Source organism: Sylvia atricapilla, chromosome 3, assembly GCF_009819655.1.
Source record: "Sylvia atricapilla isolate bSylAtr1 chromosome 3, bSylAtr1.pri, whole genome shotgun sequence".
NCBI classification, from domain to species: domain Eukaryota; kingdom Metazoa; phylum Chordata; class Aves; order Passeriformes; family Sylviidae; genus Sylvia; species Sylvia atricapilla.
The window spans coordinates 1,679,195-1,699,363 of NC_089142.1; the positions used below are offsets into that span (position 1 = coordinate 1,679,195).

The 20,169-nt window shown below is 50.3% G+C and overlaps 1 protein-coding gene across 2 annotated transcripts in view; it reads left to right on the forward strand.

The window, feature by feature from the left end:
* Window positions 1-826: 826 nt before the first annotated feature.
* EXTL3 (exostosin like glycosyltransferase 3) overlaps window positions 827-20,169 on the forward strand; it is a 114,103-nt gene continuing 94,760 nt past the window's right edge. For both annotated transcript variants that reach the window (XM_066314585.1, XM_066314586.1), the window contains exon 1: window positions 827-1,061. The gene's annotated coding sequence lies outside the window, so the exon portion shown is untranslated. The remainder of the gene's footprint in view (window positions 1,062-20,169) is intronic.

Sequence of the window (20,169 nt, forward strand, 5' to 3'; positions counted from 1 at the left end):
AGGGTCTTTTTATGTACAAAAGTGTTGAATACCCAAAACACAAATGCATATTCATGACTCTGGTCCATCCCATTCCCCGCTTCGTATGGTAATTAGCCAAAAAGCAATTAAGCATGCGTAGTTTCTTCTTTGAAATGGGTCGGTGGTCCTTTTTAGGGGGTGGGGTCTCAAAATGATGAAGTAAGATGCGTCTTCCTCGCTTTGACTTTTTCACCATTTAGTGTTGGTGACACCAGGATCCTGTTTTCTCAAGACTATCTGATTTATGATCACATTGTGTCCTTGGAGTCTGTTGATTAAGTTGACAGGTCTCCTGATTTATCGGTTCCTTACATCTGGCTTATGTTAAAAAAAAGGGAGTTTACCTCAGCAACGTCTAGTTAGTAAAAGGGGAGTCTACGTGCTAAAGTCTTTTATTCTTCAAAATGTAAAGGGAAGTCTACGTCAGCAAGTCCACGTCTACTTTAACTAAAGTCCTTAATTCCTTAAAATTAATATCTCACTTTATAACACCCACACAGCCGGGCTGCGGCTGCCCCTTCGAGGCACCATCGGACACCGGCAAGATGGCGGCCCCTCCGTGAGGGGAGCGGAGGGCGCGAGGCACGGCGGGCGCGCGCCTTCCTTTTAGGCGGGAAAACGCGGCCGCGCGCGTGCGCAGTGGCGAGACCCGAGCTGGGAGCAGCTTCGGCTGTTCCCGGCAGGTTCCGGAGGCGAGAGTCTCGCTGCTCCCCGCCCTTAACCCTTCGGGTATCTCCGCCCCCGCTTCGCCTATCTCCGACCCCGCTTCGGCTATCTCCGCCTCTCTTCGTTAAGTTCCGCCGCCACTTCGGTAACTTCCGCCGGTTCGGTCGGAAATGGCCGAAGACGTGCGAGACCCAGCGGTTTAAGGGGAGAGGATCGGCCGGCTTCTCGGAATAAACCAACTGTGTCCGGCCCGTGGGGGGGCGCGGGGGGGGAGCAGGGGAAGGCGGACGGAGCGGGAAGACGAGGCAGCGGCTATGGCTCCCCCCCCAGCCACTCGCGGCTCCGCCGGGAGGGCGAAGTGAGGGCGCCGAGAGGTAGGAGCGGAGCGTACCATGCACGGGGAGAGGGGGAGGAAGGTGGGAGAGCGGTAACACACCCCCCCGCAGGAACCCCCCCCCGCGGCAGGCTGTGGGGCTGGGTAAGACGGGAATGGTACAGTCCGGGGGAAGCCCCCTGCAGCGGCGGTGTGGGGGGAGCTCGGCTGGGGCGTCCCTGAGGGGCAGGAGGGGGGCGCGGGTTTCCTGAGGGCCGGCGGAGCTCTAAGAGGGGTCCCTCAGGGCTGGGGGGCTGCCATAGAGGTCCCTCAGGGTTGGGGGGATCTGATGGAGGTCCCTCAGGGCTGGGAGAGCTGTGAGTGGGGGTCCCTCAGGGATGGCGGCACGGTGGGGAGAGGTTCCTGAGGGCTCTGTGAGTGGGGGTCCCTCAGGGATGGCGGCACGGTGGGGAGAGGTTCCTGAGGGGTCTCTGTGAGTGGGGGTCCCTCAGGGATGGCGGCACGGTGGGGAGAGGTTCCTGAGGGCTCTGTGAGTGGGGGTCCCTCAGGGATGGCGGCACGGTGGGGAGAGGTTCCTGAGGGGTCTCTGTGAGGGGTCTCTGTGAGTGGGGGTCCCTCAGGGATGGCGGCACGGTGGGGAAAGGATCCTGAGGGGTCTCTGTGAGTGGGGGTCCCTCAGGGATGGCGGCACGGTGAGGAGAGGTTCCTGAGGGGTCTCTGTGAGTGGGGGTCCCTCAGGGATGGCGGCACGGTGAGGAGAGGTTCCTCAGGGCTCTGTGAGTGGGGGTCCCTCAGGGATGGCGGCACGGTGGGGAGAGGTTCCTGAGGGCTCTCTGTGAGTGGGGGTCCCTCAGGGATGGCGGCACGGTGGGGAGAGGTTCCTGAGGGGTCTCTGTGAGTGGGGGTCCCTCAGGGATGGCGGCATGGTGGGGAGAGGTTCCTGAGGGGTCTCTGTGAGTGGGGGTCCCTCAGGGATGGCGGCACGGTGGGGAGAGGTTCCTGAGGGGTCTCTGTGAGTGGGGCTCCCTCAGGGATGGCGGCACGGTGGGGAGAGGTTCCTGAGGGGTCTCTGTGAGGGGTCTCTGTGAGTGGGGGTCCCTCAGGGATGGCGGCACGGTGGGGAGAGGTCGCTGAGGGCTCTGTGAGGGGTCTCTGTGAGTGGGGGTCCCTCAGGGATGGCGGCACGGTGGGGAGAGGTTCCTGAGGGGTCTCTGTGAGGGGTCTCTGTGAGTGGGGGTCCCTCAGGGATGGCGGCACGGTGGGGAGACGTTCCTGAGGGGTCTCTGTGAGTGGGGGTCCCTCAGGGATGGCGGCACGGTGGGGAGAGGTCGCTGAGGGCTCTGTGAGGGGTCTCTGTGAGTGGGGGTCCCTCAGGGATGGCGGCACGGTGGGGAGAGGTTCCTGAGGGGTCTCTGTGAGTGGGGGTCCCTCAGGGATGGCGGCACGGTGGGGAGAGGTTCCTGAGGGGTCTCTGTGAGTGGGGGTCCCTCAGGGATGGCGGCACGGTGGGGAGAGGTTCCTGAAGGGTCTCTGTGAGTGGGGGTCCCTCAGCGATGGCGGCACGGTGGGGAGAGGTTCCTGAGGGGTCTCTGAGGGGTCTCTGTGAGTGGGGGTCCCTCAGCGATGGCGGCACGGTGGGGAGAGGTTCCTGAGGGGTCTCTGAGGGGTCTCTGTGAGTGGGGGTCCCTCAGGGATGGCGGCACGGTGGGGAGAGGTTCCTGAGGGCTCTGTGAGTGGGGGTCCCTCAGGGATGGCGGCACGGTGGGGAAAGGATCCTGAGGGGTCTCTGTGAGTGGGGGTCCCTCAGGGATGGCGGCACGGTGGGGAGAGGTTCCTGAGGGCTCTGTGAGTGGGGGTCCCTCAGGGATGGCGGCACGGTGGGGAGAGGTCGCTGAGGGCTCTGTGAGGGGTCTCTGTGAGTGGGGGTCCCTCAGGGATGGCGGCACGGTGGGGAGAGGTTCCTGAGGGGTCTCTGTGAGTGGGGGTCCCTCAGGGATGGCGGCACGGTGGGGAGAGGTTCCTGAGGGGTCTCTGTGAGTGGGGGTCCCTCAGGGATGGCAGCACGGTGGGGAGAGGTTCCTGAGGGCTCTGTGAGGGGTTCGCTCAGGGCTGGGGACACAGTGAGGGAGCTCCTTCAGGGCTGGTTGTTCCCTCAGGGCTGGTGAGGCTGTAAAGGGAGTCCCTCACCTCACAGCCTGGGAGGCACTGTGGGGATGTCACACTGCAAAGCGGGACCCCCACAAGGCTGCGAGAGCCCCTCAGGGCTGTGAGAGAATCCCTGACAGCATGAGGGGAGTTGTGGGGGTCTCACAGAGCGAGGGGCACCGTGGAGGGGTCCCCACAAACCTAGGGACCCTGGTGGCAGATGGTGCCCAGGTGCTGCTGGCAGGCTCCAGCCTTGTTGCCTGTCCTCCCTCCTGCATCCAGCAAGGATCCTTGTCCTGCCTGTGGATCCTCAGCGTTTAAGAGATCGTCGCATCCACCCTCACCAGTGCAGCCCCATTTCTCCCGCTTTGAGGCAGAGCCTGACTCGTAGTCCTTGTGGTTCTTGCTGGGGTTCTGCCTTGTGAAGTGGTGAGGACAGCAAGGACGAGGCTGCCTTGCTCTGGGCTTCTTATTGCTGGTGTTGCGCTCCTGTGAGTTAATTGCTAAAGTTGAGATCTGTGTTGTTCTTTTTTTCCCAGCTGTTTTCCCCACATGAGGTCTCTTCCTGCTCAAGGACAGAGGTGTCTTTACCAAAAATTTTACCTGTGTGGTGATAATAATAACTTAATGCCAACAGGCTAATGCCCCGTTACGCTGGTCCAAACCCAAACGATTTGGAGCGTGAAGGGGCTGGAAATGCTTCAAGTGGTATTAAGGATTCATAGGGATGCTGAGAAGCACTTTAGATAAGCTGTTCTGTTGCTGTGTGTGTGTTTTAAAATCCAAACATTGACCAGTTTCTGACCTCTTGTTGCTTTTCCTTGAGTCCGATAGAACGTGTGTGTTGATACCATAATATGATAACTTCCCTTTAAAGTCCCTGGTGGTTTTTTTTTTTTTTTTTTTTTGTGCTGCGAGTCTCGTGTGTGTGTGTGAAGAAGATTAAGTAACTTTGTTTCCTGAGAGGAGTGTCACATGCAGGTGATTATCTTAGATATTTCTGTTCTCCTGGAGAAATCTATAATATCCGAGATAGTAACATCTTGGAACGTGGGTTGGCGGGTTTTATCAAGTACTGAGTAATCTTGAACTCGTTTCTATGCAGAAATAGCATCAGGAATGAAGCACAGTCTGATTATGTGATGATGGGGAGAGAGATTCATCTCCCCCTGACAAATCCCTTAACTTCACCTACCATCAGTTGTTATCATGCAGTGTTATCTGTTCCCACTCAGGCCTTTGGGATGCCTCTGCTTTTCCATTTCTCCTTCCAGAAATGGGAGTTTGCATGGGTTCAGCTCGGTGTTCAGGGATTCTGGAGCCTGCCTTCATTGAGCAAAATTTTCCAGCAGCTCAGCTGTGGTACAGACAGTTCTTGAACTTCTTGAATGTCGTGTTGCAGAGGGGAAGTCCAGAGCAGTTTTCTGGAATTCTCTGATTTTTCAAGTGGGGGCCGTTAGCTCTCGTGTTTGTTTACACGTGACGATGGGTTTTTGGCAGATGTCAAGTCAGAGCAAAAGCAGCAAATGCTGGGAACAAGGAAAAGATGATTGTTGAGTTGCCTTCACTGAGGCTGGGTCTCAGTATGTGGTAAAATCGGAGGGTTGTTTGTGTGCTGTTCAGATGGGCTGGGAAAGATCATCATCATCTTCTTCTTCTTCTTCCCTTGAATATCTGTGGATCTCTGGGGCTGTTTAGCCGATGAGTTGGATGATGTTGATGCATTCCCAAGTTTTGTTTGCTTATGGGAAGCCAGAGCCCTTCCTGGGCTTGCTTCCCATGACATTAATTCCCATTAATCCTTGAAATGCCGTGACACCTTCAGCTTAAGTTTTTAGTTTGTCTCTCTCCTTCTGGCTGTGTATATTTTGTGTGTATTTGTTTTTTTGTTTTTCTCCTTACCCTTTGACTGCAATCACCTCTCCCAGCTGCCTTGCCTGTTTTCCCAGGGCATTCCTCGTGCTGCCCACAGTAATGTTTTCACCAGGCTGGGAATTGCAGCTAACCACAGATGTTACCTGTTTGATGCCAAGATCACGGCAGCCCTTTGTGAATTGCTTCGTGTCCAGAGACGATTTTTCTGCTTTGGAGATCTCAGAGAAACAGTGAACTGGAAAGGGACCTCGTGCTCATTGGCTCCTGTCTCATCACCAGAGATTTTTCCTGTGATCTGCCCTAAATACCTTTATTTTTTTTTTTTTTTTTGAGAAGGAGCAGACTGTGAACATTTTGCAGCAGCTCCTGACTCTGGGATTTTAACTCGGGGTAGAATATTTGGTGTTACTCCTAATGAAGGAAACCCAGAGCGGGATTCCTGTGTCTTAACCTCCCAACAAGCAAAATATTGGGGTTTTTTTTTTTTTTTTTTGTTTTTTTTTTTTTTTTTTTTTTTTTTTTTTTTTTTTTTTTTCACGTGAAAAAGACAAATGTAACTCATGGGCTTGTTTAGATACGCCACTGAAAAGACAAAAAAATCTGTCTGCTGCTGCATGGCTTGGCAGTGGGGAGAGCATTCCCATGGGATTTGGGGGGATGCAGCTGAGACCTCCAGTTGTCTCCCACAACCCGTGCTGGCCGGGCTAAAGCTAGCACGGGTTTGAGCTGGACTCGTGGGGCTGCAATCCCCAAAAGCAGAGTTTTTGGTCTCTAAGAACCTTTGAAAGTGCTGTTCGCTGGGGCTTGTCGTGGTTGGGTTTGTCTCTTGCAGCTGCTGGGCACAATGCAAATCGTGGTGCTGCTTGAGGAGAGGTGCAAAGCCAGCTTGAGGTTTTGGGGTTTGTTGGGGAAGGATAAAGACACAGGCATTTGCAGCTCATCGATCCCCGGGGCCCCACCAGGTAAATCGATGTTATTATAGGGCCAGTTTTGAAGTGCAAATTGAAACCCCGTTCCTGTGGAGTCATTGCTGTTTGTTAATTGATGCCTGTTACCGGTCTGACTAAGCCGTCTGCGATGAAAGAGGGCAGGTTTAGGTTAGGTTTTAGGAATTCTTTGCTGGGAGGGTGGTGAGGCCCTGGCACAGGGTGCACAGAGAAGCTGTGGCTGCTCCTGGATCCCTGAAGGTGTCCAAGACCAGGCTGGAGCAACCTGGGAGAGTGGAAGGTGTCCCCTGCTCATGTCAGGGATGGAATGGGATGAGCTTCAAGGCTCCTCCTAACCCAAACCATTCTGGGATTTGACGATCTGTCCCTGCTAATTGGTGGTAAATGGATAATGGTTTCTCAGGGCTGTGTTGACATAACCAATAACGCTACAGAGTGATCTGTTGCTCAAGGGTAAAATCGAGTGAAATACAGAAAATTGAGAGTTAGAAATCAATCAAATCAATCCTGTAGGTTGTTTTTTTGGGGGGGGACAGAACCCTGAACCTCCAAACCAGCATCTGCTACTGATCTGTAGCCACTAATAGACATAAGGACTATTTTAAAGCACATATTCTTAACGAGTCTCAGAATTTCTGCTCTTACACTCAGCTTCTTAAATGATTGGAATCTTGTTGCCTGGAGTCCGGGTGTGTTTTCTCTCTACTATCCTCTGCCCTCCCCTTTATCTGAGTTTTGGTGCCTTAAGAAAATGTACCACTTTTCTAATGCAAACGCCTGCCTGAGAGCGGTATCAGAACGTGGGATTAACCCACAGATTCTGAGAAACACTTTCAAGTTTCTTCGAATAGAAAACGTTCAGAGCATTTCCCAGTGCGGAAGTAACGTTTTAATTCCCCTACTTTGCACGGTGCCCAGCTGCTTGGGTTTTTACCTGTCTGGTCTCATAAAATGCTTTCTTTTATGGTTCAAAGTACTTCCGAGGTGTCTTCTCATCTGACTTAAATCTTAGGGACAGTGACAGTGCAGGTAGCCTGAGGTTTGTTTTCCTTCCTGTTGTGTTTTTGCCTGAAGTGTGGGTTCCGACATCTGCCTCTGGATGAGCTGTTTTCCTGTTCAGTGTAACAAAGTCATCTCCAGTCTGTGCCGGGGTATTTGGCATCGATGGATTCATCTGGGAGCGAGTTCTGTTTGTTAAAGGCACACAGTGCCACGGAGCAGGAAGTGCACTGCTCTGCCCATGCATTGCCTTCCTCAGGGAACTCTTCTTGACAGGCTGGGTGCTTTGTAAATGCAGGCAAAGAGAGGATGAAGTCGTGGGCACTTAATTTGTGCACACTTAATTAATTGTGGGGACAATTCGTGGAAATTGTCTTCTCTGCTTGTAAAAACAACACAATTAAAACCACCCAACATCCTCCATTACGACACACCTCCACTCCCAATGTGAGGAGAAACTTTCCTTTCCTCTATCCCATACACACCCCACCTTCTGAGGCTGGGATTGATGGAATTGAGCACATCACTGAAGGTGGGGAAAGGCTTCTTCTTTTCCACACGTGATCCACGCCGGAGCACGTCGGGCTGGGACACTTGGACACGCCTTTCAGCGCTTCTGTTACGGGCACGAGGAAGTCATTACGCTGCAGGTCTGCTCTGTGTGGGCTCTCAGTGGGAAGTGATGTGTTCTGGATTGTGTTGGAGTGGAGGATCTGCTGGGGAGTTGCTGCTGACACGCAGATGATGCCTGGAAAAGGTTGGCGTGGAAGCGTTGGAGCTTGTGACAAGGAGAAGCTGCCAAACGAGCGGGGAGCCTCGGAGGTGAGAGCAGAGCCTGGATATTTAGAGCAGTGCTGTGAGCCTCTTCCTAAGGCTCAGACTTTCTCAGACTCTGCTTAGACTTTCCTAAGGGGTCTGGAAAGTCTAAGCAGAGCACTCCTGGATTCCCTACCAGAGCCTTTCTGTCTGCAGGGAAACTTGTGAGGGTCTGAAAGTAAAACAGGTCAGAAACTTTTGGTATAAGTGCAGTAGTGACATCAGAGCTGTGATGTGTGGCCAGCAGGTGGACAGAAGTCAGGACAGTATGATCTTGTCTTCCTCATTTAGAGGTAATTTGCTGGCCATGTGATACAGGAGCCCACAGACTCCCAGAAATGCATTGTACATCAAATAATAAATGTCGCAGAATAGGTTTAGCATCCTTCTCAGATAATTAATAAAGATAGCACTTCCATAGCAAATAGGAAGGAAAAAAAACCAACAACCAATGCATTGTTTAGCTAGGATATTTCTTTCCTTAGGCATCTCTCCTGGGAAGACCTTGGTGCTTGTCAATGAATCTGCCACCTACCTAGTGTACCTTCATTTTAATGTGGGCATTGAGGAGGAGCCAGCAATCGGAAAAGCAGCCAGAGATGGATGCCTTGGAAAGGTGCCACTAATTGGCGTCTGACAATTAGCTGTTAAGCCTTTCCTCGCAAAGTTCTCAGCGGTGCATCCCAGAAGGAAAACAAGGACGTGGAGAAAGGGGAGAGCAGTTCTTGTAGTGATGTTGTAGGGTGGTTGTTAAAAGCAGAAGGTGGAGCTGATCCTCAGGTGGTGAGATTTGATGGACTCAGAAGCATTTGGGTGTTTTTGCTGCTGGGTTCTGTTGTAGTCTGCAAACTCCTTACACTCCTTTACCTTTAAAACACGTTTGAGGCTGCCGTTCTTCACGGGGGAAAGCTGTAAATCAGTAACGTCTGCAAAGTGTCGTCGTTGATGTCAATCTGAGCATTTTTAACAAAAACCAAAACGTCATAAAAAAAAGAGCCAAAGAAATCTTGCAGTTGGATTCTTGCGTTTACCCCGGGGTCTCCTGACTCTGTTTTCACTTTGTGGCAATGATGAATAGCACCAAGGCTTTTCCCAGCGTCTCAAGGGTGTAGTTAGTTAGGAGTAAGGATTGAGCTGGAGCTGCCAGGTGTCTGAGGTTTTTGTACACAAGCTGATCTCCCTACACCCCTCAGGGATCAGACCTGCTTTTTCTCTGGAAGTGACTTTTACGTTGTGGGGACAGTGCTGATTTTGATTAGAAAGGCCAAGCTGCGGGATTGTTTCTCCCTCGTCAAACGAGATGTTGGAGAAGATGTTTCTTGCGCGCACCGAGCGTTTCGCTGAGTTTGTGTTTCGGGTGACATTGCTCAGGCAGCAGAGCCGGGAGCATCTCCGTGGGTAGTTTACACCAGCACGACCCAGGCTTTGCTCTGACTTGTGTCTCTGTGTAATTCCACTGCCTTGGGAGGAGTGACCTGGAATCTGCAGGCGGATCTGGCGCCCGTTTCCCGGTGCGTCTCTGATCTCCGCTGCGTGCGCCGACACGCGAGCCTCGGGTTCCAGCAGCTCTCCCCGGGACACGGAGTGGCAGCCGTTTGACAAATGCACTGCAGCAAGTGTTACAAAAAGAGCCGAAGTGAGTTTCCTCTCCTCGAAGCTGCTTAAAGCAGGAGCAGTATTGGGAATGTTTCTTGTGAGCAGGGGAGTCTCACTTGGACACTTTGCTGTCCTTGTACCTATTCTTAGCCTGTTTACCAGAAGCTGTTGTATGTGCATCGAGAGATCTCCCTTTTCAGGCTGTTTGTGTGTTTATGTGGAGTCTTTTGAGGAGAGAGGCGACTATATCCAAGCTTTTCTCTCACCTCCTCCTGCTTCTGTGCTTTTTAACTGCTCAGGAAATACAGGTTAACGTTTCCATAGTATCTGAGTGTATTGCAGTGTCTGTGAGGCAGGGAAGTACTGCCTGCTACTTGTTGACACTGACCCTCGAATTTGAGATTGGTGACATGGTTGAACTGATTTCACAGCCTGCTGCTGGAAGGGGTGGCCTTGGTCCCTCTCCCTCTCTCAGCTCTGCAGTCCCTGTCTTTCAGATGATGCCTCAGTGAAGTGATTCAGTTTGAAAATCCAAGAGCAAACTGCTGGAGGGATTTTTAGTTGGAGATGTGGAATCCCCTTAGTGGCAGGAAGCACCAAGGGAAGGGCTGGTGCCCTGGGAGGTTTCATGCTGGAGTGTCCTTGGAGGCAGATCAGAGAATAGTTTAGGCTGGAAAAGCACTTGGAGATCATGGAGTCCAACCATCCCTCAGCACTGCCAAGGCCACCACTGCCCCGTGTCCCCAAGTGCCACATCCACACTGCTTTTAAATCCCTCCAGGGATGGAGACTCCACCACTGCCCTGGGCAGCTGTGCCAGGGATGGACTACCCTTGAAGGGAAGAAATTCCTCCTGTTATCCAGCCTGAACCTCCCCTGGCACAGCTCGAGGCTGTTCCTCTCATCCTGTGCCTGTTCCCTGGGAGCACAGCCTGATCCCACCTGGCTGCCCTCTCCTGTCAGCAAATTCCAGAGAGGAAAAATTCTCCCTTGAAACTCCTTTTCTGCAGGCTGGGCTCCTTTCCCAGTTCCCTCCCAGTTCCCTCAGTGCTCCAGACTTCTCCCCAGCTCCCTTCCCTGGACACACTCCAGCCCCTCAGTGCACTTCTTGTCCCAGAAGTGTCCCCAGCACTGGGGGTGTCCCAGCAGAGGCAGCACAGGGGACAGGCACTGCCCTGGCCCTGCTGCCACCCCAGAGAGGGAAAAGTTCTCCCTTGAAACCTCTTGAGCCCCTTTCCCAGCTCCCTGAGCCTCTCCTGGTGCTCCAGCCCCTTCCCCAGCTCTGTTCCCTTCCCTGGATTCACTCCAGCCCCTCAATGTCATCCTTGTCCCAGAAGCGTCCCCAGCACTGGGGGTGTCCCCAGCAGATCCAGCACAGGGGACAGGCACTGCCCTGGCCCTGCTGTCACCCCAGAGAGGGAAAAGTTCTCCCTTGAAGCCTCTTTTCCCCAGGCTGAGCTCCTTTCCCAGCTCCCTGAGCCTCTCCTGGTGCTCCAGCCCCTTCCCCAGCTCCATTCCTTTCCCTGGATTCACTCCAGCCCCTCAATGTCATCCTTGTCCCAGAAGTGTCCCCAGCACAGGGGACAGGCACTGCCCTGGCCCTGCTGCCACCCCAGAGCTGTGACAACCCAGGTGCCACCAGCCTCTCTGGAGCAGCTGGCCTTGGGCAGGTGAGCAGTGTGACAGTGGCACAGCCGCTTTGCCGTGTCAGGGAGCTGCCCCAGCACCTTTTTCTCCTCCCTGCAGCCCCAGAGCGTGCTCAGGAGCCAGGAGGGTGATTTAATGAAGGGACTCGTGCTGCACGAACACGCTGAATGGACAGGAATGGTTGGCTGTTGTATGTGGCTATGAAGGTCACCAGAATCAGATGCTCATTTTTCAGCTCCTCGTTGCTGCTGGGTGCAGCAGAGCTTTTGTGCTGACACAGGCAGTTCCTGTCAGGAGTGGCGCTGAGAGAAGAAAATGCCACGTTTTGGAGGGTTCTTGGTAGCGGGCCGACTGGAAAAATGCGTGTTGGGTACAAAATTTTCAGATTTTTGGGCTTCTTTTTATTGCCTGACTTTTTATTCTGACGTCTCCTTGCTATGAATTCTGCTTTTCTGTTTTGAGAAGTGAAATTAATAATCTCCCTTACTTCCTGTCCAGTGGGAAGGAATGTCTTCATCCTGGCCCAAGCTGAGCTGCAGATGAGACCTGTTTTGGGGAACTGTTACGCAAAAGCAGAGGAAAAAGAAACAAACAGTTCTCAATTCTCTTTGAAATGCAGTTTTTAAGGGTTCCTTGGTAATTCATGCAATTATTTTATCAGCTGCACAATCCCTGGGATTATTATTCTTTCCAGGTAATAACTGGAGCAATAAAGGTACCTTGTAAATTGGAAAAAAAAAATAAAAATAAAAGAATTGGCATATGTTGTTTGCAGTGCTGCCTTTTAGTAATTGTTTGAAATGACCTTTTGCAATCTCGGAGAGAAAATTTGTTTGCTTGACTTTCTCCCAGATCAGCTTCTGGCAATCTTGATATAGAGTGAAATTGAGTTGTTTTGGGTTTTTTAATTACATCCTGACAGCAAAACCCATTTTTCTCTGTGCATTACTGGGTTTTGCTTTTTTAAAGGTTAAGCTCTATTTGACGAGACTTCCACAGATGAAGTTTTTGAAACTTTTTGCTGTGGTTGTTTGCTTAGAATTTTTTTTTTTTTAAGCCAGAATTGCTTATCCTGGGTATTAGTACAAAATAAACATTTATTTATTTAAGGAGAAAATTCTCCCTGTATTTTTGAATGTCTAGAGGTGGGATGATGAAAGGTCTGTGGGTTTTTTTTGTTGGTTTTATTTGTAGCTTTGCTTTGGTTTTGTGTTATTTCATTTTGGGTTTTTTTTATTTGCTTTTTTATCTTTTTTAGCTTTAGAGGTTGTAATGTGATGAGATCATAGAACCTTGCCAGGTTTAGGTAAAGGAAAAAAAAAAAGAACTCTTTTTTTTTTTTTTTTTTTTTTTTTTAAAAAAATTTTTAGCAGAGCTCTTGTGAAATCTGGTTCCTCAGTGTCATTGGGTTGTGGTCAGAGCCCACTGTGGGTTTGGTTTTGATACTGGAAAATGTCCAATATCTGAGGGCCTTTCTCCAGCCCAGCACTGTGTGAAACCTGCTCTTCTCAGGGATGAGACCAATGGCCCTTCCTTTTTCCCTTTTGAAAATTCTGGCGTTTCTCCACTGCAAAATCTGACAACCCTGGAGAGCGAAGGGTCAGAAAAACACGTCGTGTGAAGAGGTCTCTCAGCATTCCAGTTTCCACGTGAGAGCCCCATTGCTCTGGGTGTTTTCTGGAGCTGCACTTGTTGAGGCTGTGAGAGCCTGGCCCAAAAACAGGGCAGAGAAAACTCGGTGAGAGCCGTGCCAAGGGGCAGGTGCTGCAAAATTCAGCTCCTGCCAGCTTGGGAGAAAATTGTCCTGATGGAGATCAGCGTCTCTCAAAGGAGACACTCCAAAACGAGTGTCCAAGCTGTAACAGGACAACAGATGCCAGAAATACGTCTCCAGTAGCTCAGTTTGGAGTTTCCCCTCCTCTCAGGCTGATCCCTCAAGGCAGTGTGGTGTCCCTGGAGTTGTTTCCACAGGGGACAGAAATAACCAGAAGAATGAAATGGGACTCTGCCACAATGATCTGGAGCTGAGTGAGCAGCAGCCTGTGTGATTTCAGCCTCCTCATCAGGCTGGTTTTGCACATCCCGACTTGAAAAAGTAGGTTTTTCATCCTTGGATGTGAATAGACAAACCTGAGGGGCTCCATATTTCCTGCTAAACTCCAGATAAAAATCTTTCACTGTTTGAACTTGCAAAGCAGATTAGGTGTGTGCTTCCCTGCTCGCAGGGTTCCTGCAAAAGGCTTGATCCACCCCTTCATTTAGTCGAGTCTGTTTGGAATGAACAATGTTCCTCAAGCTGTGAATGCAAGAATGGTTTAGCTTTAAAAAAAAAAACCCCAACAAACCAAAAACAGATGATGTAATGCCCGAGCTCCATGTTTAAACAGTAGCTAATTTGCCAGGGGATAAACCAGGGTGAAATCTGTCAGGCTTTCTAATTTCCCACATTCACCAGAGCTTTGTTCTTTTTGCTTTCAAACGCAGGGTACGTTTGTGTGTCCACGCTGTGTGGTTTCCTTCAGCTCCTGCAGCCAAAGAGTTTGTCCAGGGGCAAGAGAAAATGTTGCTGGAAACCTTTCTCGTTGCTATAAACCTTGATATGCATCTTTTTGGTTTCAAGTTTTACTTTGTGACTGAATTAAACTGCTGAGCCATGCCTTTGATGAGCTGCAGCACGAGGTTTGTTCTGAGTTTGGATCTCGTCTCGATGCTTTGGCCAAGCAAGATTCACTCCCTGGGGTGCTGCTGGGTGGGAGACTCCTTGTTCTGCAGCTGGTTTGGGCTGCCTGTGGATTGTTTACTTGGTTGTTTGGACTCTCCTCTCCCAGCCAGTTTTGTACAAAACAAGAGACACTTAGTTTTCGCACGTTAAAAAAATAATAAAAAAAGAAAAATTACATGAGCAGCTTTCTCTGCTGGTGGCAGCTCTGGTCTGTGTAGTGCTTTGTGTCTGCTGACAGGAGGGGACTTTGGATCAACACTCCCCTCCTCCTCCTCCTCCTCCCTGGCATGGTCTGTTTATTGGAAATTTTTACTGACCTATTCCTTTAATCCTCAGTTTTGGCACCGTTTCCCAGGGCTCGTGTAAGCACAGGACTTTGCCAGCCAGCAGGAGGAACCAGGCACACAACAGGGTTAGAGACATCCAGGAGCTGCAGAAGCTGCCTGTGCTGATGGAGGAGGGAAGAGGAGACACGAGAAATTGAAGTGGCAGTTAAAGGAATTGCTTCCGTCTTCTACGGAAAAGCCAAAAAATGCCCGTCTTTGAACTCGGAGCAGCTTCATCTTAAAATGTGCCCCAGCCTTGGGGTGAGCCTGTTTCTTGGGGGTGTCATTAATTCCCCCTGAGTGCCTACACAGAGCATTCTTGGGGCTGTCATTCCCCAGCCTGGGGTGGCCTCAGCAGTTTTTTCTTCCCCTGAGCAGCGCTGGCACAAAGCTCTGAGGGTACCTCATTCTGACACTGCGCTGGGGCTGTTGTCTGGAAAACAGCACTTGGGGAGAGATGACATCTGTGAGAGCTGACTCACAGCATCGAGATCTGCTGGGGTGTGCTGCTTTCCAGCAGCTGGATTTCAGGATTTCACAGAAAAATCGTGTGAGGGGTGGGAAGCTGAGGGGCTGTCCTGCAGCTGATGGTTTATTTTTTTCCGTGGTTGAAAACTCAAGAGTAGTGAGCCACTTGCAGTTTATGGTGGATCTCTTCTGTTTATTATGATTTTATTCCCCACGCTCTGCTCTTGCTGGTTTGACTCCTTCCTCTTTGGCATTGTTCTCACATGAATCCTTCCCCTCAGAATTTCCCTGCTCCCTGCCAGCTGTGGAGCAGCTGGGAAGGTACAGGAAAACACGACCTGCTCTGAAGGGCTGCTCACAAGGGCACGGCTTGGATTTCGCTGGATTTAGCTGGAGCTCCTTGGATGGGCTGCACCACCCCATCTCCAGCAGTGGTGGGGATGTGTTGAGGAGCTGTGGGCTGCAGACAAGGAGCCTTTTGTTTGCTTGCCTTAGCAACCCTGCCTCTCTGAAAGCTGAGATGTTCTCACTCCCGCAGTTCCCGGGAATGCTGGTTGTTTCTCGGGAAGCAGGCCTCCTTTGGAGGGCAGGAAACTGGGTCTTTGTATCCCTAAACCCCATTTTTCTATCCCTCAACCCCTGGTCTTTCTACCCCTAAACCTCCAGCCAGAAGAAGTCTGGTTATCTGGTGTTTTTTCCCCCAAGAAGCAAGTCCTGCTGACTCTGATCTCTGCTGTATCCGTTCTGGTGGGCACCATGTGCTGAATTTCAATAAATTGTAGTCTTTGCTAAATATCTGTCAAATATTGACTTAGTCTGTAGGGTGAGCTGACTAAGCTGAAATTAATGGTGTAATTCCAGCTTGTTTGGCACGGGTGTGGAGGCAGTTTCATTGCAGATGGTAGAGGAAATTAAGATCTTACCTTGACTACAGCTCAAGGGGAGGAAAGAGAAGCCTTGGGCTTATATGGCAGTAAGGAAAGACTTGGTGGAGACAGACAGGGAAGTGTTTGTAAAGATATTGAGGGTGATAAAAACTCTTCCCAATGAGTGAGGTCATAAGACAAAAATTGAGGTGGCGGTGTTAACTGTGTGCTCTTAGAGATGTCACGAAATGATCTTCTGCATTCTGGTCCCTTGCCATACCCCTGGGATAATTTTCCTAAATCTACTGAAAATGAGATCCAAGAAAAAAAAGAAGAGACAATCTGGCTGCTTGAGGTTTTGGCACAGATCAGCAGCCTCGATATCTGGTGCTGGTATCTGCTGGCTTTGTGTGTTCACCTCTTCAGGTGAGCAACTCCACGTGTTCCTGAGGTGCTGCTGCACGATGACAAAGCCCTGACACCTCCAAGCAGGCAAAGAAAAGGAGATGCAGGGAGGTGTCTGAAGGGATCCAAGTGATCCAAACAGGCTGATGGCAGAACTGGAGCTAAACCACGCAGCTTCCCTCATGTTTCAGAGCCTGTCCTTCAAACTGCTGGGAAGCTTGTGGGTTTTTAAAGGTTATTTTTGAAAAGTTTGTTGCTGGCACAAATGAATCTTGGAATTCAGAGCGATAAAGATGAAGCTTCAGGGCCAGTCCTGCCTGAGTGGCTGGAGGGATCTCAGGGCTGGTGCAGTGAATCTGATGGAAGTTTACCTAAATGGAGAGCTCATGAGTTGGTTTGGGGTTTTTTTTAATCACCTTTTTTCTCTTCACCTCTTAACTCTTTGCTGCAGGTAGTAAGACTTCCATTGTAACATTGTAACTTCGGTTTTATGGGACCTTTGTGCCCTCAATCGATTGGTTCCTGGCTGATCTTCAAGACCCCAGAGAGCAAATGTAATGCAGAAAATTCATTATATGCTAAAATATTTATTGTGTTACTGCAAAGGTCACTGATGGCAGTGGAGGCTCGGTGAGACACACTCCTGAATCTTTCCAAAGATGGGATCTGTCACCACTCTCTTGTGAGAGAAATGTCATAAAAAGTACCTGGAATAACTTATCCTCAGCCCATGCTTTTGGAGGTACGTGTTTGGACCTTGTGTAGGTTAATAAATGACTGGTGCTGCATCTGAAAGTGAACAGCTGTATTTAATTTTGTCGTGTGTACTCTCACAGCCGGATGTGGAGGGCAGAGCAAGAAAGGAATCTTAGTTTAACCTTGCCTCTTTTTGCTTGATTTAAATAATTTGCAGAGCTGTATAATAAAATCTCCCTGATCTGATTTCTATTCCGGTTGTAGCGATCTGGAATTGTCGGTAATGCCCAAGGGCATTTTTGCTCCTGCCTGTGTAGGAGTGAATTACTTGTTGCCTGACATCACCTGCAAAGGTGGCAATGAAAAGGCTTCCTGGCAATGAGGTGGGCTGTGACTTCCCCCAAACCACAGAATGAAGTATTTAGCAAATGGATTTGGGGCTGGGAGGAACCTCTCAAACCCTTTCCACAGGCGCAGGAGTGGTGGTGTGTGACTCTTCCCCACCGCAGGGCCCTGCATGGTGTGGGGACACATTACTGACCTATTTGCTGGTAGTTTTAGCGTCTGGCTGGGATCGGTTCAGCCAGCTGATCCCCAGCTCCATGCTGTGATGGTGTGTCTTTAAGCACAGGTTAGATGATTGGATGCCGAGGAGCATTTTGGGGTCTGGCCTTGCCAATACAGCTTGTTAATTGGAGCTGTGCTCGCTTGGCAAAGCTGCCTTTTAAAGTTCTGCTGTGTGTTTCTATCCTCCCCACGATCCTCCAGCCCCTCTCTGGTTTCTCATTGACTGCAGCCTGCCTGATCCTCCCTCTCTGCCTGCAGCTCCTCTGCCAAGCAGTGGCTGCTGGCTGCACATTTGTCACCTGTGGCCACTCCTGTGGCCCTGAGGGGCTCTTTCCTCATCACTCCGAGAGTTTTCCTAATTGGGAGCGAGCTCTGAAGGGGCTGTGTCCCTCGTTCGAGCTCTTTGCCTCAGTGTGCGTTTCAGGCAGCTGCAGTGAGCTTCAACAGCTCCGTCTGTCGTGATCAGACAGCTCTGGATAATCCAGCAAATCTCTTGATTGCGAGGGTGGAAGATAATGTGCTGTGATTTACAGATGTTGCTGCCACAGATGTGCTCCTGTGAGTTCTCTGAATGGCAGTATCTGGCTACCTTTGGCATCCTCAGCCTTCGAGTGCATCCATTTCCCAAACATATCCTGGATTCCTGCACACTTGTCTGCACACAGACATGGACAGCTGTTTGACACACAAGCAGACAATTATTTATTTTTTCAGTAGCATTTTGAGCCAAGTTCAGGGATTCCATTGGGTTAAGGGGCCTTGAAGTTTACAGTAAAAATACAAAAGGTGGTGGAGGCTTTGGTTGCCTTATGGCCCATTATAGCCAGCTTGAAAACAGCAACGGGGACAAAGCGTATTTTTCATTAATCCTCAAAACATCTTTTTCTTTCCTCCAGGAAGCTGCAGACAAACTTGAAAGCGTTTTCTAGTGTCTGTACCGTTCTGAGCAGGATCTCTGATGCAGCAGATCTCACTGGCCTCTGGTGCCAGAGGTGTGGAGCTGCACCAACAGGAGCACTGCAGGTGTTTATGGAGGGGTTTGAAGTATTTTCTCCTTTTGGGCACAGGAGCTCTCTTGGTTGTGGACTGGCTGACAGATCTGCAGAAGATTAGGAAGTGTTTTCACGGCCCCTGGAGGTTGTGGTAAGCTGGAAGAAAGAGCTCCTGTGGTCTCTCCTGGCTGTGGGGCAGAGCACTTTGGGAAGTGCTGAGGTTGAATCTAAGCTCAGTTCTTGTTTGGAGGTTTAGTTGTAATCTTGGTTTTCTCTGCAGCCGCGCTGTGCTTTCAGCGGGACAGGGAAGAGGGGAGATGGTGGGAGGACAGAAATGCGCTTGTTTTGGGTGGAAGAGCTCCTGAATTTATGGTGTTAGCTGCTTTTCTGCTGAAGGTGAGGACAGCATTCGTGTGGGAGACATTTAGGTTGGGACATTTTTCTACAGATCTGGTTGTTTATCAAGTTATTTCTGTTTTTGGGTTTGTTTTGTTTTTTTTTTTTTTTTTTGTTGTCCTCTTTTCTCAAGATCTGCTTTATAACCAGCAGAGAAAACCACCCCTTTCCGTAGCACAGTTCATCCTGTCCTGAGCAGACACCTTGAACCAACGTGATTTTCTGTGCTCCAGCAGTGCCTGCTGCTCACACTGGCTCAGGTGTGCTGGGAGTCGCTCGTGGCCAGCATTACTGAGTGAAAATGGGCATTGGCAAGGCCAAACCTTGGCTGCTGGCTGGGTTTGGAGACTGCACCAGCTCCTCGTAGTTGTAACTTCCTCCTGCTTGGAAGGAAAGAAGAGCTGATCTTCTGGATCTGATTGTACCCCGTGGTAGCAGGTCTGAGGTTAGAAGGGTAAATCTCTGGCCGTTTTAGTGAGAGGCATTTTGAAGTGGTTCAGGTATCAGTGAGGAAAAGCTGAAAGGTTTTGTTTCACTCTCCTGACCCTGGGAATGTTGGCCGGTTTGAGCTGGGATCCATCCACAAGGGAAAGATCCAGCTGGCTGAGGTGATGTCCTGGTAGCAAAGGAGGGAATGAGGCAGTGCACGGCTCCTTTTCACGGTGATTTTTGTACCTCTGATCGTCTGATCAGACGCATTGGTGGAGGAAATCACACTGAAAACCGAGCTTTCTGTTTTAACTCCCTAACTTGAGCCTGGATCGTACAAAGCAAAACCCTCCCGAGCCTGTGAAGGGGGTTTTGTGCAGGAATAAAGCTCATTGTCAGCTGCCGTGTTCAGACCCTTGGGAAATTGTGACCATTGTCTGGGCTATTATTGCTTAATAAAAGCTTTGCATTTCCTCATTCAGGGCCTTGAAAATCTGGTTCTGTGCTTTTAAAAATAACTCGGCGAGCCACAATTGGGAGCATTCACAGAGGAAATTCTTCAGCCATTTAAAACAAAGTGAAGGGAGGGGGCAAAAAAAAAAAAAGTGCTTTTACTTATGCTCGAAGAGTGAGTCCTCTATCCGGATGGAGCACAGAGACTCTGCTCCTGTTTGCTTCCAGGATTTTGGGTCCACTGCTCTCCCAGCTGGGGAACCCGGGCTGGGCATCCTCTTGGGATGTTGTACTTCTTGTGGATGAGCACCTCTGGGCAGGTGGGACCAGCAGTCACCCGTGGGGTTGATTCTCTTTGTGCTCGATGCAAAAAAAAGGCAAGAAAATGGTTTTCTTTCTGTCTGTACCAAAGGCCACACCAGAGAGGGTCATTTCAGGCAAAATGAAACGTGAAGGGTGGTTTTTGGGCACCCACTCTGCAGGCAGAGGAGGGGATGCTGTGGGATCTGAGGTGTTCCTCACCGCAAAGTTGGCTTCCCTGTACTTTTCACTCTCCTGATTTGTGCTGGGAAATTACAGCCCGGCACAGGAGCCCTGAACTGTTTTGCAGATCTGCTTTGGAGGCTTGTTTCTTTCCCTCTGTGTGTTCTTGGGTTTATTTTCCTTGCGGTGTGGAAATAATTATGTTGCTTGTTTCTTATGTTCTGGCTCCGACTAAGAGGAGGAATGTACTCGGGTTTTTTTTATGTTGTGGTGATGTGTTTTTGTTGGGTTTTTCTTTTTTTCCAGTGCAGTTTTCTGCT